The sequence below is a fragment of the Ursus maritimus genome, unplaced genomic scaffold (genome assembly GCF_017311325.1).
Source record: "Ursus maritimus isolate PB19 unplaced genomic scaffold, ASM1731132v1 scaffold_17, whole genome shotgun sequence".
Taxonomy (NCBI): domain Eukaryota; kingdom Metazoa; phylum Chordata; class Mammalia; order Carnivora; family Ursidae; genus Ursus; species Ursus maritimus.
This window is the reverse complement of record NW_024424119.1, coordinates 19,668-34,899: the sequence shown is the minus strand read 5'-3', so window position 1 is coordinate 34,899 and position 15,232 is coordinate 19,668.

Sequence of the window (15,232 nt, the reverse complement as noted above, 5' to 3'; positions counted from 1 at the left end):
GGGATGCTGCAGGGTTGCACAGCACCGACAGAAACAGAGTTAAAGTGGCCAGAACATCAGTGGAGAATGGTACGTGATTCGTCTGTTCTGAGACAGAGGCTGATATTTGGTCACTGCTGCTCTGACTCTTAGAAGAGGCACAACAAACCACCAGGGAAAGCCACCAGAGAACAAAAACCTGGAAATACCGGCTCGCAGTGTGCCCATCCCCATCCCCCCTCTCAGGGGACATGCAGACTCTACCCAAACAGGGTTGCCTGAGTATCGGCACGGCAGGCCCCTCCCCCAGAAGGCAGGCTGAAAAATCAAGAAGCCCACATCCCTAAGATACCTATAAAATAAGGGTGCACAGCCAGGGTCCTGGTCAATAATTTGGGCTCTGGACAACCCTGCAACCCCTCCTCATCAGAATGACGAGAAGGAGAAATCCCCCCCAGGAAAGAAAAGACAATGAGTCTGTGGCCTCTGCCACAGAACTAATGGATATGCATATAACCAAATTATCAGAAATGGAATTCAGAGTAACAATGGTCAAGATGATGTGTAGACTTGAAAAAAGTATTAAGGAAAATGTTAATGAGAATATAGAATCTCTAAGGGCAGAAATGAGAGTGAATTTGGCAGAAATTAAAAATTCTATGAACCAAATGCAGTGAAAATTAGAGGCTCTGACGGCCAGGGTGAATGAGGCAGAAGAACGTATCAGCGAATTGGAGGATGGGTTAGTAAAAGAGAAAGCTAAAATAGAAATTTGGCTCAAAAAAATCCATGCTCATGAATGTAGGTTACAGGAGATTACTGACTCAATTAAATGTTCCAATGTCAGAATCATCAGCATCCCTGAGGGGGTGGAGAAAAACAGAGGTCTAGAAGAGATATTTGAACAAATTGTACCTGAAAACTTCCCTAATCTAGCAAAGGAAACAGCATTTGGTCCAAAAGGCAGAGAGGACCCCTCCCAAGCTCAACCATGACAAACTTACGCCACGTCACGTCATAGTGCATTTCGCAAATATTAGATCCAAGGATACAGTATTGAAAGTGGCCAGGGCAAAGAAATTTTTCACGTACCAAGACAAAGTTATCAGAATTATGTCAGACCTGTCTACAAGACTTGTAATGAGAGAAAGGGTTGAGGAGGGGCATTTTTAAAGCTCTTTCAGAGAAAAACATGCAGCCAAGGATCCTTTATCCAGCAAGGCTGTCATTCAGAATTGATAGAGAAATAAAGACCTTCCAGAATCGCCAGTCATTGACCAATTTCGTAACCACGAAACCAGCCCAACAGGAGATATTAAGGGGGGTTCTAGAAAAGTAAAAATGCCCCAAGAGTGATACAGAACAGAAAGACACAATCTATAGAAACAAAGACTTTACTGGCAACATGGCATCATTAAAATCATATCTCTCAATAATCAGTCTCAATGTAAATGGCCTAAATGCTCCCAAAACTTGCAACAGGGTTGAAGATTGGATAAAAGGACATGACCCATCCATTTGCTGTCTGCAAGAGACTCATTTGGAACCTAAAGATACATTCAGACTGAAAGTAAAGGATGGAATACCATCTTTCACGACAACGGACCTCAAAAGAAAGCTGGGGTAGCAATTCTCATATGACACAGATTGGATTTTAAACTAAAGACTATAGTTAGAGACACAGAAGGGAACTATATTATTTTTAAAGGACATATCCAACAAGTGGCTGTGACAATTATAAATATATATGCCCCCAACAGGGGAGCAGAAAGTTACACAAGCCAACTCTTGACCACAATAAAAAGACATATAGATAAAAATACGTTAATAGTAGGGGACCTCAACACCCCACTTTCAGAAATAGACAGAGCACCCATGCAGAAAATCGATAAAGAAACAAGAGCTTTGAATGCCATACTCGACGAGTTGGACCTCGTAGATATATATAAAACACTACACCCCAGAACCAATGAATACTCATTCTATTGTAATGCCCATGGAACATTCTCAAGAATAGACCATGTTCTGGGTCACAAAACAGGTCTCAGCAGATACCAAAAGACTGAAATTATTCTCTGCATTTTCTCAGACCACAACGCTTTGAAATTGGAACTCAACCACAGGGAAAAATTTGGAGGAAACTCAAACACTTGGAGACTATGAATCATCCTGCTCAAGAATGATTCTATAAACCAGGAAATCAAAAATCAATTTAAACAATTTATGGAGAACAATGAGAATGAAAACACAATGGTCCAAAACCTATTGGATGCTGAAAGGCAGTCCTAAGGGTGAAATACATAGCCATCCAAACCTCACTCAAAAGAATAGAAAAATCTAAAATGCAGGTTTCATATTCTCACCTCAAGAAGCTGGAAGAGCAACAGAAGGACAGGCCTAATCCACGCACGAGGAAGCAGTTGACCAATATTAGAGAAGAAATCAATGAATTAGAAACCAGGAGTACAGTAGAGCAGATCAACAGAACTAGAAGCTGGTTCTTTGAAAAAATAAATAAAATTGACAGACCACTGGCAAGACTTATCCAAAAGAATAGAGAAAGGACCCAAATTAATAAAATGATGAATGAAAAAGAAGAGGTCACAGCCAACACCAATGAAAATAGAAGCATTATTAGAAATTTTATCAACAGATTTATGCCAAAAAATTAAGCAATCTGGAAGAGATGGAGGACTTCCTGGAAACCTATAAACTACCAAGACTGAAACAGGAAGAAATTGATTTTTAACAGCCTAATTAATTCTGAAGAGATTGAAACAGTGATAAACAACCTTCCAAAAATCAAAACTCCAGGCCCGAATGGTTTTCCTGGGGAATTCTACCAAACATTCAAAGAGGAAATAGTACCTATTCTCCTAAACCTTTTACAAGAAATAGAAACAGAAGGAAAGCTACCAAACTCATTCTATGAGGCCAATATTACCTTGATCCTCAAACGAGGCAAAGACCCCATCAGAAAAGAGAATTACAGACCAATTTCCCTAATGAATTTGGACACCAAAATCCTCAACAAGATCCTGGCAAATAGAATCCAGCTGTACATTAAAAGGATTAACCATCATGACCAAGTGGGATACATCCCTGGGATGCAAGGGTGGTTTAAATTTCGCAAATCTATCAGTATCTTTGATTTTATCCAGAAGGAAAAATTCAGAAATCATATGATTCTCTTAGTAGATGCAGAAAATGCATTTGACGAGGGGGAGTTAAGATGGCGGAGGAGTAGGGGACCCCTTTTTCAACCGGTCCCCTGAGTCGAGCTGGATAGGTACCAGACCAGCCTAAACAACCACGGAATCAGCCTGAGACGCAGGAAGATACATCTGGATCTCTACAAATGAACATCTCCAGCGCTGAGTACTGAGGTATGAATTGGGGAGTCGTGAAACTGCGCACAGATATCGGAAGATAAACGGAAGGGGGAGGGGGCTGACTCTTTCGGGCGCTGGAAAGCGACAGCCACCTGCATGGGGGAGCGGGCGGACTCGCGGTCGGCACCCACGAAACAGCAGGCTGAGACCCTGAACTGGGTGCGCCTGCCACCAGGCTTCTCACGGAACTCCGGAATCCCGGTGTGCTCACAGAGCATAGACTGAGACCGGGAGATCCGGGAGCGTGCAGGGGTGGGTGGCAGCTGGCGGTGTTAGAAACACAAAGGGCAGAGCCGTGCCGGCCCTGGAAGTGAGGGCTGGAAACCTGGGTATGTGGTGCACATCCCGGGATGCTGCAGGGTTGAGCACCACCAACAGAATCAGAGTTAAAGTGGCCAGAACATCAGTGGAGAACAGGCCGCAATCCCTCTGTTCTGAGACAGAGGCTGGGATTCGGCCACTGCTGCTCTGACTCTCAGAAGAGGCACAGCAAACCGCCAGGGAAAGCCTCCAGAGAACAAAAGCCTGGAAATACATGCTCACAGCGTGCCCATCCCCATCCCCCCTCGCAGGGGACACAGAGACTCTACCCAAACAGGGTTGCCTGAGTATTGGCGCAGCAGGCCCCTCCCCCAGAACACAGAGGGCAGGCTGAAAAATCAAGAAGCACACAACCTGGGGCGCCTGGGTGGTGCAGTCATTGAGCGCCTGTCTGCAGCTTAGGGCGTGATCCCGGCGTTCCGGAAAGGAGTCCCTCATCGGGCTCCTCCACTGGGAGACTGCTTCTTCCTCTCCCACTCCCCTGCTTCTGTTCCCGTTCTTGCTGACTGTCTGTCTCTCTCAGATAAATAAATAAATAAAATATCTAAAAAGAAGCCCACATCCCTAAGATCCCTATAAAACAAGGGGCACGGCCTGGGACCCAGTCAATAATTTGGGCTCTGGACAACCCCGCAACCTCTCCTCATCAGAATGACAAGAAGGAGAAGCCCCACCCCCAACAAAGAAAAGACACTGAGTATGTGGCCTCTGCGACAGAAATAATGGATATGGATGTAACCAAAGTATAAGAAATGGAATTCAGAGTAACGATGGTCAAAATGATGAGTAGAATTGAAAAAAGTATTAACGAAAAGGTAACTGAGAATATAGAATCCCTAAGGACAGAAATGAGAGCGAATCTGACAGAAATTAAAAATTCTATGAGCCAAATGCAGGCAAAACTAGAGGCTCTGACGGCCAGGGTCACCAAAGCAGAGGAACGGGTTAGTGAATTGGAGGATGGGTTAATAGAGGAAAAAAACGAAGATAGAAGCTGGTCTTAAAAAAATCTACACCCACGAATGTAGGTTATGGGAGATTACTGAGTCAATGAAGCGATCCAATGTTAGAATCATAGGCATCCCCAAGGGGGTGGAGAAAAATAGAGGTCTAGAAGAGATATTTGAACAAATTATATCTGAAAACTTACCTAATCTAGCGAGGGAAACAAACATTCGTGTCCAAGAGGCAGAGAGGACCCCTCCCAAGCTCAACCACGACAAACCTACGCCACGTCACGTCATAGTGCATTTCGCAAATATTAGATCCAAGGATACAGTATTGAAAGGGGCCAGGGCAAAGAAATTTCTCACATACCAAGGCAAAGGCATCAGAATTACGTCAGACCTGTCTACACAGACCTGGAATGAGAGAAAGGGTTGGGGGAGCATATTTAAAGCTCTTTCAGAGAAAAACATGCAGCCAAGGATCCTTTATCCAGCAAGGCTGTCATTCAGAATTGATGGAGAAATAAAGACATTTCAGAATCGCCAGTCATTAACCAATTTCATAACCACGAAACCAGCCCTACAGGAGATATTAAGGGGGGTTCTATAAAGGTAAAAAGGCCACAAGAGTGACACACAAAAGAAAGTCACAACCAATACAAAGACTTTACTGGCAACATGGCATCATTAAAATCATATCTCTCAGTTCTTAGTGCTAATGTGAATGGTTTGAATGCTCCCATAAAGCGCCGCAGGGTTGCAGATTGGATAAAAAGAAATGACCCATCCATTTGCTGTCTACAAGAGACTCATTTCAAACCCAAAGATGCATTCAACTGAGAGTAAGGGGATGGAGTACCATCTTTCACGCAAATAGACCTCAAAAGAAAGCTGGGGTAGCAATTCTCATATCAGATAAACTGGATTTTAAACTAGAGACTATAGTTAGAGATGCAGAAGGGCACTATATTATTCTTAAAGGAAGTATTCAACAAGTGGATATGACAATTATAAATATATATGCCCCCAACAGGGGAGCAGCAAGATACACAAGCCAACTCTTAACCAGAATAAAGAGACATATAGATAAAAATACATTAATAGTAGGGGACCTCAACACTCCACTATCAGAAATAGACAGAACACCCTGGCAAAAACTAAGCAAAGAATCAAAGGCTTTGAATGCCATACTCGATGAGTTGGACCTCATAGATATATATAGAACACTACACCCCAGAACCAAAGAATACTCATTCTATTCTAATGCCCATGGAACATTCTCAAGAATAGACCATGTTCTGGGACACAAAACAGGTCTCAACCGATACCAAAAGATTGAAATTATCCCCTGCATATTCTCAGACCACAACGCTCTGAAATTGGAACTCAACCACAAGGAAAAATTTGGAAGAAACTCAAACACTTGGAGACTAAGAACCATCCTGCTCAGGAATGACTCGATAAACCAGGAAATCAAAAATCAAATTAAACAATTTATGGAGACCAATGAGAATGAAAATACAACAGTCCAAAACCTATGGGATACTGCAAAGGCAGTCCTAAGGGGGAAATACATAGCCATCCAAGCCTCACTCAAAAGAATAGAAAAATCTAAAATGCAGTTTTTATATTCTCACCTCAAGAAGCTGGAACAGCAACAGAGGGACAGGCCTAATCCACGCACGAGGAAGCAGTTGACCAAAATTAGAGCTGAAATCAATCAAGCAGAAACCAGAAGTACAGTAGAGCAGATCAACAGGACTAGAAGCTGGTTCTTTGAGAGAATCAATAAAATTGACAGACCACTGGCAAGACTTATCCAAAAGAAAAGAGAAAGGACCCAGATTATTAAAATTATGAATGAAAAAGGAGAGGTCACGACGAACACCATTGAAATTGGAAGGATTATTAGAAATTTTTATCAACAGCTATATGCCAATAAACTAAGCAATCTGGAAGAGATGGAATCCTTCCTGGAAACCTATAAACTACCAAGATTGAAACCGGAAGAAATTGATTCCTTAAACAGGCCAATTAATTATGAAGAAATTGAGTCAGTGATAAACAACCTTCCAAATAACAAAACTCCAGGCCCGGACGGTTTTCCTGGGGAATTCTACCAAACATTCAAAGAAGAAATAATACCTATTCTCCTAAAGCTATTTCAAAAAATAGAAACAGAAGGAAAGCTACCAAACTCATTCTATGAGGCCAATATTACCTTGATCCCCAAACCAGGCAAAGACCCCATCAAAAAGGAGAATTACAGACCGATTTCCCTAATGAATATGGACGCCAAAATCCTCAACAAGATACTTGCTAATAGAATCCAACAGTACATTAAAAGGATTATCCATCACGATCAAGTGGGATTCATACCTGGGATGCAAGCGTGGTTCAATATTCGCAAATCAATCAGCGTGATACATCATATCAACAAGAAAAGACTCAGGAACCATATGATCCTCTCAATCGATGCCGAAAAAGCATTTGACAAAATACAGCATCCTTTCCTGATTAAAACCCTTCAGAGTGTAGGAATAGAAGGTACATTTCTCAATCTCATAAAAGCCATCTATGAAAAGCCTACTGCAAATATTATTCTCAATGGGGAAAAGCTGGAAGCCTTTCCCTTAAGATCAGGAACTCGACAAGGATGCCCACTCTTGCCACTATTATTCAACATAGTACTAGAAGTCCTTGCAACAGCAATCAGAGGACAAAAAGGGATCAAAGGTATTCAAATCGGCAAAGAAGAAGTCAAACTGTCTCTCTTCGCAGATGACATGATACTCTATATGGAAAACCCAAAAGAAGCCCCTCCCAAACTATTAGAAGTTATAGAGCAATTCAGTAACGTGGCGGCATACAAAATCAATGCTCAGAAATCAGTTGCATTTCTGTACACGAATAGCGAGACCGAAGAAAGAGAAATTAGGGAATCCATCCCATTTACAATAGCACCAAACACCATACGTTACCTTGGAATTAACTTAACCAGAGACGTAAAGGACCTATATTCTAGAAACTATAAATCACTCTTGAAAGACATTGAGGAAGACATAAAAAGATGGAAAGATATTCCATGCTCATGGATCGGAAGAATTACCATAGTTAAAATGTCCATGCTATCCAGAGCCATCTACACTTTCAATGCTATCCCGATCAATATACCGAGGACATTTTTCAAAGAACTGGAACAAATAGTCCTTAAATTTGTATGGAAATAGAAAAGGCCCCGAATCTCCAAGGAACTGTTGAAAAGGAAAAACAAAGCTGGGGGCATCCGTATGCCGGATTTCGAGCTGTACTACAAAGCTGTGATCACAAAGACAGGATGGTACTGGCACAAAAACAGACACATAGACCAATGGAACAGAATAGAGAACCCTGAAATGGACCCTCGGCTCTTTGGGCAACTAATATATGAAAAAGCAGGAAAAAACATCCGGTGGGAAAAAGACAGTCTCTTCAATAAATGGTGCTAGGAAAATTGGACAGCTACATGCAAAAGAATGAAACTTGACCACTCTCTCACACCATACACAAAAATAAACTCCAAATGGATGAAAGACCTCGATGTGAGACAGGAATCCATCAAAACTCTAGAGGAGAACATAGGCAGCAACCTCTACGACATCGGCCAAAGCAACCTTCTTCATGACACATCCCCAAAGGCAAGAGAAACAAAAGATAAAATGAATTTATGGGACTTCATCAAGATAAAAAGCTTCTGCACAGCCAAAAAACTAAGAGGCAGCCCATGGAATGGGAGAATATATTTGCAAATGATGCTACAGATAAGAACTTGTGAGTTGAGACATGGTGTATATACAGTGTTCTTCTATAGAGTTAAGCCAAGCGCTTTATGTTTATGTTTTCGTACACTTTTGCACATGCTTCTGTTTTCATGACAGAAGACTGTGAGATGCAAGATGCTTTCTCTACAGCGTTCTTTCTTATGGCACTTTCCTTATGTTTTCTTAGAGACCTGTGCAAGCGGTTTCATCTTCACGACTGACAATGTGAGTTGAAAGACGGCTTTGATACAATGTTCTTCCTTGAAGATTGGTTAGTGGCCCTTATGCTTTCATTCCCACTCTGCAACATGCTTCCATCATCATGACAGAGGATGGGAGTTGGAAGACCCTTACCATGCTCTTCTTACTGAGAGTTACGTCTATGGCAGTTTCCTTAAGGTTCAACACATGTAATGGGAAACCCTGCTCTCTTCACTGATCAACGTTGCCGTCTCTCTACCCAAACTTGGTTCTCTGAACTGACTGATGGCACTTTCTTTTCGTGTTCACACAACCTTTTCTAATGGCTTTCCTCCTTTTCTTTGGAAATTTTGTTTGGAAATTTTAATATGCCTTTCTTAATATTTGATAGAGCAGACAAAACTCGGTCACAAATGTGACCTAATTGACGTCTATGGAACATTCGATAATAAGTGCAGAATACATTATTTTCCAGCGGTCATAGACTATTTACCCAAACAGATGATATGTTGGACCATGAATCATGTCTACATTTTAAAATACTGAAAATAACTAGATTCTATTCTTAGGCCTCCAAGGAATAGAGCCCTAGTCCTCATCAAAAGAAGACCAGGCAGTCCCTCTATGTTTAAAAATTCAATGTAACTTTGCTGCATATCTTAAGGGTCAGAGAGGGAATCGCAATAGATATTTTCCACTTTTCTACATCACAATGGCCCTTTGTCTCTGAAGAACACTGACTATCCTAACGTAGACAGGAGTTAAGCCTCCTATCAGAGTTCTGCATGTGCCAGCCACACCTGGCAGCCTTGGCCTGTTCCCCCCCCCCACCTCCCTCCAGCTGTCCGTTCAGTGGCCCTGAGTTAAGGGAGTCAACATAGCCATATGGAGATGGGAGCTCCCCTCTCCTAGTGATGATGGTGCTATTGTCCCCACCAGTCTATCAACATGATTTCTGAGAGAATTACGACACAATAGCAGCTTCTTGACCTTCCTTAAGGTTTAAAAATCATCTTGTGAGTCATCTTTTCAAAAAACGGTTTCACCATGTGTTCTTTTCTCTGGAAAAGAAATAGACCCAATGGTAATTATGGCTCCTGAGCACCTGCTCTTGGGAGATTGCATAGTGGCTCTGTGTAGCATTCTCCCTCTTAAACTTCTCAACTAGGGTGTATATAGAATGAGTCCCATTTCCTAGATGGATAGACAAGGGCTCAGAGATTATATGAATTACAGAGGATTTTAGTGTCAGAAACCTAAGTGGGATCTCCAAACTGACTCCAAAACCCTTGTTCTTCCATACAGGGTACCATTTCGCTCTTACCTCTGGTCTTGTTGATCTGGAAACCTAGGAAGTATTAGGATTTTCTTGTTGTGTGGCCAAATGGAACGAATTCGGCTGCCTTTTCACCTCTGCCCATCATGACCATGAAGATAATTATCTCAGTGGAGGACCTTTGAGTAAGAGACTTAAAGATCCCTTAGAATAGAGATACTATACTATTTTTCTGATATTAAAGTGCCTGAAAGAACTATCCTTTTTTAATTGATGGAAGCTCTTGGTGGAAAGGTCGGAAAGACTATTTGAAAACACTCAGCCTCTTCTACAGAGTGAGACAATGCCTCTAAAGATTGCTAAAATATTCCCTTACCTCTGATTATTTACTTCCCAACTATCGCAGTGTTTCTATGTTAGGATTACGATTTCCATGAGGCAAAAGTTGCGGAGAAAGAACTTAGTGTATCCAGGGGCACTTTCGTATTGTGACAGTGAGCTATTCTGTTGTATTCTGTAGTCCAAGGGAATGGTGCCAGACATCTCTAAGATGTCTAAAATTCTGACTGTAAATGATCTCTATGCTTCAGAGATTTGGGCAGGACAAGGGAGGAGTCCAGAGACCGTGAACGCCTCTGTTACCTGTGTTGACCATGGAGCAGGTAACCTTCTGTAGGGGTCCTTTTGATGTCTCTGTACTATGGGAAAGGTGCTTTCATCTCAAGTTCCTCCATTTGGTAGTGATGATAAGGATAAGAGTAATTTTTATCTCATACCATCTGTGGGCCCTGATCTTGGCCTCCCAGGAAAGCTCTCCTTTAACATTTTACCCAGCTCAAAATGACTGGGCAAACCCTCAAAGCATGGGCCCTATTTCTGCCCCCAGCACATATTGTCCATATGCATCAAAAAGAAAAAGAGAACCAAAAAATGCCTTTGCCAACATCAAGGTGAGAACACAAAAGAACCTCTCTGGCTCCTATAAGATTAAAGTCATACTGACTTGTACATACTGAAAACATAAGAAAAAGTCTGTCACTTTCTGGAATCTTCTTCCTCATCGTGATGTGTAACTGTACCTAACACAAAACAGAACAAATATATAACCCTGCCCTAAATGTTCCTTCCCTGGAGCACTCCCTTCTTTGTGAAGATTGTGTCTCCCAGGCAGCTGTCCTTGACTTGGGTTTGAATAAAACTCTCTTCCTTCCTCTCTAAAATGTTTTAAAAGGTTCCTTCATTTAGTGTCGACAATAACACTATGTTTTCTTTTCAAGTGAAAAATAAATGTTCCTGGTTCACAACCGCGACAGCACAGAAGGCCGGCTGTTCCTCCTGGCCCCTTCCCTGCAGAACCAAGCATGTGTATATAGATTCCAGCACAAATGGGCTCATCCTAGAAGGATGCTTTGAAGGTCTGAGAAGCACTATTCACTCCATGGGTGAGACAAGAAAGCGAAGCTATTCCTCCTTGGAGCATTCCTTTTTGGGCTTAAAATTGCCTTGGACATGCATGAAAGCATTGCGTTTCCTAAAGCCCAAGGCTGGAATAGTCTGAGAGCAGCTGACCTTGCCAGGAACCAGGCACACCCCTGCAGGGAGGGTTGGTGCAGAAGGGAAGGGGCAAGGCTCTGAGGGTGGTCTGCAGCTAGAGGGGTCCATGGAAGGGGCTGTGTGTGTGTGTGTGTGTGTTTGGGGCCCTGCCCGTGATCACAGTCACACCTGCACAGGGCATTGAGCCAAGGAGGCACCTCCTGGACCCCCTGTGCTCCCAGAGTTGTGAGTCATGGGGGTGGTTGCCCGGCATTCAAGGGGCTAGAAGCACCACACTCCCCAACCAATCACCCTGTGGGGGTGGAGCTACATCTCTGTGGGTGGACCCGGAGCAGCCCAAGGATGCAGACCGGGAGCCAAGGAAGGGGAGCTCTGAGAGAGTCGACCTGTGGAGTTCCTGGCTGAGTGAGTGTGTGCTGTGTGCCCGTGGGGGGGGGGTTCTGGGAGTAGGGGCACCCCGGGTGAGAGGCGGGGTTCTGGAAGGGCATGTGGAGAGAGTTCATCGTGGAGACTCAGGTGAGTTTTCTTTTTCCCTTGAAAGTCTCTTCTGCCCAGTCTCTGTCAACTGGCCTTACGCCCCAGACTCAAGGGCACCCGCTCAGCAGAGCTTTTGTGGGATGGGTCGCAGACATTCCAGGGTTTCCCGTGTTCCCCAGCAAAAGCGAGAGTAAGGACCGCACAGTCCCCAACTTCAGTGGGGTGGCCCCTGTTCCCTGACACAGTGCAGGTAATGGACCTTGAGCAGGGTGTTCCCTGTTCCCTCAGGCACAGGTGTGGTGCTAGGAAGCCCCAGAGCTGTTACCCAACTTCAGCATTGTGCTCCCTGTTCCCTGGGAACAGTTGCAATGGGCTGGAAGATAATTACTACTAAGAGACAAGTCTGTGTTTCCCCTTCTCCCAGAAACTGCAGCAGGTGTGCAGGCTTTAGGTCTGAGGAGCCACCTTCTCCCCAGCTGACAACACTTCTCTGCTCTGGCTCTGCGAGACCTGAGGTTTTGAACGTCTGCATCTGAGTCAGTGAGGCAGCTTGACACAGGACGCCAGTGTTCAGAGAAAGTGGCAGGTCCATTTGGAGAAATGTCATATCCACATCAGGACTGGAGGTAAAATCTCTCATTAACCCACCATCTCCTGGGCTTTTCTCTTTTCTCTAGTTGAGCCATGAAGTAAAACTTAAGTAATAGTTGTCAGCGTTCTGGATTTGGTGAAGGAGGTACTTAGTTTCTGAGCCTGGATCACTTTGCAGGGGATCCCATTTTCTCTGTTCATTGACTGCTTATGAATATATTTTGAACAGCTGTTTCCTAGAAACACTCTTTCATTAGAAAGGGAAGGTGAGATTTACTCTTTGTGTATTTTTAAGATCTACATCTAACAGTGTTTATTCAGTTGGGCCTAAGATATGGGTGAGTAGCCACCATTTAGAGTTAGATGGCTTTTTTCATCAGATACAGATGTGGATGATGTCTTGTCATTTGTCAAAGGTGATGTTTCATCACTGATTAGTCTTTTCATCTAAAGAGTTACAATGAGGGTTGAGAGAAAATTCAAAATTATTCAAAGCAGCCTTCTCCTGTTTAAAAGTTGAGCTTGACTATCTAGCTTTACTAGATGTATCATCTCGATATTTTGAGGTGCCATATTCTCTCTGTCGTTTCTTTGGTGGTGGAGTCAGAAGGAGAGTCTTTGGGAATTCCTTTGGATAGAGGCATGCTGGTGGCTTCAAGGGGCTTGAAGACAGGAGCCCTGGGCTGAGTTCTGGAACCGCTTGCCTGACACTGGGTGAGTCAGGTTATCCCACAGAGTTTCTGTTTCCTCCTTATGAGATTGCTGGAAGGTGAAATAAGTCAAGCAGAGAAAGGCAATTTTGATACGGATTCACTCATTTATGGAACAGGAGAAATAGCAGGGAGCTCAGTAGGAGAAGGAAGGGAAGAATGAAGGGTGGGGTAAACAGAAGGGGGAATGAACCACGACAGACTATGGACTCTGGGAAACAAACTGAGGGCTTCAGAGGGGTTTGGTGGGGGATTGGGATAGGCCGGTGATGGGTATTAAGGAGGGCACATATTGCATGGAGCCCTGGGTGTTGTATGCAAACAATGAATCATGGAACACTACATCAAAAACTAAGTATGTAGTGTATGGTGACTACATAACATAATAAAAAATTTAAAAAAAAAGAAAAAGAGAAATTAACGGAAGGTCATATCTGTGGAAAGTCTTTTTACACAGAAACTGTTCTGCCTATTGAAGAGCAACTAAAAACGAGGTGATTTGGGCTCTATTATTCTGTAAATAATAATTTTAAAACTCCCTGTCCTAGGGATATGGTATTTTATTGCATAAGGAGGCCTGAGAAGGCTGCAATGAAAGATTGAGATCTCAGAACACGTTCATGTTCCATGCATACATCACTTAACAGTTTGCACAGGTAGGAAGGTAAGTGGAGATAAATATGAAAGAAAGGGAAAGAAGGTGTGAACCATTCATTAGGTAGCCTTCTCCCTTTCTCAGGAAAGCCTTGGGCCAGTGTAATTTTGGAAGAAGAGGGGGAATCCTGGAGCTTTGCAGCAGATGGGGGTTCCAGGTCTGGGTAGAGGTGACGGGTCCCAGAGGAGAGCTGAGTGCATTCTGCAGCAGGGTATGGGCAGGGCGCGCTCCTGGGGTGGCTGTGGTCTCCCATGTGAACGTTGTGACAGGTGAGGGCTGTGAGCTGGTTCCTGGCTGAGGACAGGTGAGGCACAGGTGAAGAGCTGGCCAAGCCCCTTCTTCAGGGCCACCAGCCTCAGCCAGCACACACAGAATCATCGTTTGTCCCTGTCACTCCAATTCAGGCAGTCAGAGTTGCCAGGCCGAGATGTTTGCTGGAGCTTCTTTCCTTGCATGTGTGTGAAGTTTCAAACCTGAAGTGATGGACATGATGGGTCCTCAGAAAATCCGTAACTCTTTTATTTCCTGCTCTTATATCGACCAGTGAAGTGAATCGGACCGGCTAGTAGAAGGGGCTATCTGTGCGTTTTTATTTCCCAGTTTAATTAAAGAATGGGAAAACAGTCTTGTGAAATATTAAAAGAATCCTTTGTGAGTGTTCATGGTTTTTTTTCCCCCGCTGGGGTGGGGGTGCTTACCTGGAGGTCCATCTGGGGCTCCGGAAGCTTGACCTGGTGAGTCACTTGCGACTTGAGCTGGGGAATTAATGAAGAAAACAGAATGAATGCTGGAGTTTGCCTGTATCGTTTGGACTCAGACAACTCCGTGTAGCATCGGAACTCTTCACCCGTGAGGCGTGTCGGGATCCCTGAGGGTGTGGACTTTGCTTCATGGGCTGAGGTTGTGTCTTCATCCTTATCTGGACCAGAGCCATGTTGTCTGACAAGGGAGATCCAAATCCTTAGGTGACCATATCATCATCATCATTATCATTATTATTAATTATTACTATTTTTAAAATGTTTTTATTATATTATCTTAGACAGCATACAGTATATCCCTGGTTTCTGATGTAAAGTTCAATGATTCATTAGTTGCATATAAAACCCAGTGCACCATGAATACGTGCCCTCCTTACTACCCATCACCAGTCTATCCCATTCCCCCACCCCCCTCCCCTCTGAAGCCCTCACTTTGTTTCTCATAGTCCATAGTCTCTCATGCTTCATTCACCCTTCTGATTACCCCCCTTTCTTTATCCCTTTCTTCCCCTACCGATCTTCCTAGTTCTTATGTTCCATAGATGAGAGAAATCATATGATAGTTGTC